At 41.7% G+C, this 4357-nt stretch overlaps 1 long non-coding RNA gene across 1 annotated transcript; it reads left to right on the top strand.

Annotated features, from left to right (window-relative positions):
* Positions 1 to 252: 252 nt before the first annotated feature.
* Positions 253 to 1198, top strand: LOC135179006 (uncharacterized). The gene is made up of 2 exons (XR_010303847.1): positions 253 to 432; positions 518 to 1198. It is a non-coding gene; the product is annotated as an uncharacterized LOC135179006 (long non-coding RNA).
* Positions 1199 to 4357: the final 3159 nt, after the last annotated feature.

Below are 4357 nucleotides of genomic sequence, written 5' to 3'. Positions count from 1 at the left end.
GAACAACTTTATTAAACCAAAATATATTATTCTAAGAACCTTTTTTTTTTTAAAAAAAAAAAAAGGAAACAAAATAACCCAAATAAACTACTTTGTCTTTTCTGTCATTAAAAAGAGTAAATCTGGAGATAAAAAGAAGAAAATTTTTATGGAAACCAATTGAGTTTGAAGTTGATATGACAATAGTGGATTTTATGGTTCTTTGTATCTGATTCTTGTTTTATGCAATTCAAAACATTTTAGAAACATCTCTTTGTTTTGGTTCTTAACCCTCAAGGTTTCTGAAAGATCTTGAAAGCAACAAAGGTTATTTATCTCCAGTCTTTGGGAAGAAAAGCATGGCAAAAGGCAAATAATGCAGGCAGAGGAGAAGGTTGGGTTGTCAGGTTTGCTGTTGAGCATGCTGCTCCTGATGCCAAAGCTGCTGAGAAGGTGAAATAACTGAAAATGAATGGCAAGAACTTGGTCAAAACCTGTGTCTATGCACAGAAAGATGAAAGCATTTTTGCTTTTACAGAATCACAAAACCTTAGAGGTTGGAAGTGACCTCCAGAGATCATCAAGTTCAACCTCCCTGACAAGGCAGGATTACCCAGGGTAATTCACACAGGGATGCATCCAGGCAGGTTTTGAAAGTCTCCAGAAAAGGAGCCTCCACAACCTCTATGAGCAGCCTGTTCCAGGGCTCTGTTACCCTGAATGTTGAGGTGAAACCTTATGTGTTCCGGTTTGTAGCTATTGCTCCTTGTCTTATTGCTGCTGACCAATGAAGAGATTGGATCCAGCCACTTGCTCCCCAGCCCTCAGATATTTGATCACATTGATCAGATCTCCTCGTAGTCTTTCTTCTCCACACTAAACATCCTCAGGGTCCTCAGTCTCTCTCCATAGGGGAGATGCTCAAGTTCTCCAGTCATCCTTGTCACTCTTTGCTGCCTCTTTCCAGCAGGTCCGTCCCTGTCTCTCTTGAATTGAACTTTACCTGTTCTTAAGATAAGAAATACATAAGTCTGAAGATAATCTTTAAATCTGTGCTAAAAATGTGTTTTTATTGACAGGGATTGCAAAGTACTGAATGAGCAAACAATATTTATATTGCCATTACCCACCTTATGGCCAGCAAAGTTAAAAGTGAACCTTTAAAATTTGTTATTCTAACTGAAATTAAATTACTATTAAATTAAACTCACTACTTGGATATTGTTGGTCTGCAGACATTTTCACTTGAATTCAACTGCTAAAAGCTGTAGCATTTTTTGATTGATCATGTCTTGCCTTGTGGTATATAAGATAGAATTTTGGATCTGTGGAGGAGCTTAGTATCTCAAGTGCATTTATATCAGAAGCAGACTTTATGAGGATACTTAAAATGCCATAAAAAGGATGCTTCAGAGGAGCTTTGAAGGTTTCCTTCAGCCTTGCCAATGCAAGAGTGGCCCAAAAGGCTACCTATTGAAGTGCTTCTAAGCTGCACAGGAATCAAAGCTGCAGATTCAGATGGAACTGTCTAGATCTGATCAGATATATTCCAGGAAAATATATTTGAGAGAGCTTTGATTTCTTTTTATACTGGTTTTCACTACCACCAGGGGACTTTACAAAAAGGATGTGTGGGTAGGAAGGGGGAGCTATTGAAATAGCCACTTGCATTAAAAATCAGGTTACAAAGTCATGAGCAAGATCCTGCTTTCAGACCAGGAACTGGATTTTGTCTGACTAGCATAGCTATAGAAATCCCAAGGCTGTAGGTCCACTTTTCCTTTTGAATGGACAGGCTACGAGAGTTGGGGCTCTTCAGCCTGAAGAAGTGAAGGCTTAGAGGAAACCTTGGAGTGGCCTTCCAGTGTCTGAAAGGGTCTACAGGAGGACTGTGGAAGGACAATTGACAAGGTCCTGTAATGACAGGACGAGGAATAATGGGTTAAAAGTGGCAGAGGGGAGATTTAAACTGGATGTTAGGAAGAAATTCTTTCCAGTGAGGGTGGTGAGACAATGGCACAGGTTGTGGCTGCCCCCTCCCTGGAGGTGTTCAAGGCCAAGTTGGATGAGGCCTTGAGTGACCTGTTCTAGTGGGAAATGTCCCTGACTAGGCAGGAGGTTGGAACTGGATGACCTTTGAGGTCCCTTCCAACCTAAACCATTCTACAATTCCAAGCGGAGAATTTGCAACCTCTGTGATTTATATGCTGTGGAAGTTTTAAGCACAAAAGAAAATTCAAAGACTTTGAGACTGTATGACGGTACCTATGTTCATGTTGTTACAAATCCTATCCATCCTCAAATAGTGATTTCTGAGACAGTCATATCTTCCCTAAACTAATATATACGCACATAAGATCTAATCTCCTTGATGAGGGACCCCAGTTTATCCATACCTCTCTCAGAGCCAAGATGACAGGCAGGTGTTTCACTCTGCCTCTGGTCACATAGGAAAATATTGTGTGATTTGAGCAAAATAAAACTTGCAACTGAGATTGAGAACCTCCAAACATACTGCTCCACACAGAGTAGCCAAACTAAATAAAACAAAGCCTTTTGAGAATCGCTTTGCTAAGCTGATGTTGTGGTAGGCCTGATAGGCCCTAAACAGGCTTCTACACGTCCTGCCTTGCCTAGGCATGTTTTTCTGCTCCACCAGAGAGGTAAGCATGGTAAATGGACACAAAAGAACCTGTATCCACTAAATCTGGCCTGCCAGGGTCCTGTGGTAAGGTACACACACTAAGCTTGTGCCTGCCACATGCAAGGCCTGTGTTTTTCTCAAATTAGGGAAAAGCGAGCCTGAGGCTTAGCCTAATATGGTCTGGTTTGGCTAACTGCCATCCTGATTGGCTGTTCTGTGTCCAAAGGGCAATTAATCTCAGCCCATGTTGACAAAAGGAGATACGCAGGTAAACTATGTGCTTTGCTCCCCTGCTTTTCTGCTGTGCTCTGGCGTTGCCTGCTGCAATTGCTTACTGCCTTATTGTTTGCCTGCTAAACTCCACTGCTGCAAGTTACCAGAAGCTGACCCTGGATATCTGCATGCAATCAGCCTGTGTGGACATCATGACATCGTGTTGAGACTGCACGACATCCTGCCTCTACATCTGGAAGTCCTGCTTAGAAGTCCTGGATGTAACAGATCATCCAGAAGAAGCCAGGAGACAAGGTCAGAGATTGTCTGCATCCTTTCCCCAGAAAATATCCTAGGAAGTATCAAGTACTACATCCAACAAGGCAGAGTCCCCTGAAAGCATTTGGAAACTGTCTGGAATGTGGCTAAGCCCTGCGAGTTGGGTAATAATTGTGAGTAAATGCTTAAATACCTCTTTGTACTTCTCTACTGCCTTCTGCCATGAGCAGAAAGACCTTGAGTTCATCTACTGGGCAAGTGGCATATTGACTGCAAGCCACATTTGACAGCGGGAATCTTCTCTTCTAGTTCAATTCATTTTTATATATTTTACTGGTTATTACTAGAGATTATCTATAGAATGTTTCCATGACTGTGTAAGAACCAAAATATTATTAGAATTAGTGGTCAGGGGTGCCGAGAGTTCTGAATAGCAACTTTAAGAAACAATATTAATTTTGGAAAAATATAATCTTGCATCAATTAATTTCCCCTCCTCAAGAACTGAGAACATTGGGAATTCTGTCATGCTGTTAGGGAAAGGCCACTGCTGATATTTTCCTCTCATTGTCCACATGATGCACAGCTATAGAATATGTCAAAGAGGTGAGGTTTCACTAAATGGGTATTTAAGCAAATGCTGTAAACTGTTACTTATCTATGCTTCTAGAACAGCATTTTACCATTTGCTTCAAACTCTTTCTTTCTTTCATTTTCCCCTTCTTCTGTGCCCCCAATCCTGTCTCATCTTTTCTTCTTCTGGAATGATGCTGCAGTGTATGTGAATTTTTATGTATGTCTTTTCTCTGGATTTCAAATTTGGTTGACAAAGGGACACACTGTCCTGGAAAGCTGCTGGGCCTAAAACATGTCCTGGCTTACCCCACCCTTCTGCTGATGGGTGAAGCACGGGTGGGAGGAAAACAAAGGTTTGGGACATTGTGTCCCCTCCCAAAGTGATAAACAGGTACCCACAGGTGTTTATACACTTGTGAGTGTCTTGCCCAAATAAGAGTAAGAAAACCCTTGTTTCACCTAATGTAGTCAGTTTGGCAAAGTGCCATTCTGATTGGTGAATCTCTGTGGACAAAAGAGCCCTTACACTCAGGCAAATAATATAAATGGAGCTAAGTTGCAAGCAGTTGGTGCTGTGCTCTGCTCTGCTCTGCCCTGTCTTATGGCCCTGCTTGGACAACATGCTCTACTTTGTCTCAGTGTGTTCTACTCTGCCTCATGCTTCAG

This window comes from Pogoniulus pusillus, chromosome 10 (genome assembly GCF_015220805.1).
Source record: "Pogoniulus pusillus isolate bPogPus1 chromosome 10, bPogPus1.pri, whole genome shotgun sequence".
Classification (NCBI taxonomy): Eukaryota; Metazoa; Chordata; class Aves; order Piciformes; family Lybiidae; genus Pogoniulus; species Pogoniulus pusillus.
The sequence above is the reverse complement of the archived record's forward strand: the minus strand, read 5'-3'. Positions and strand labels throughout refer to the sequence as shown.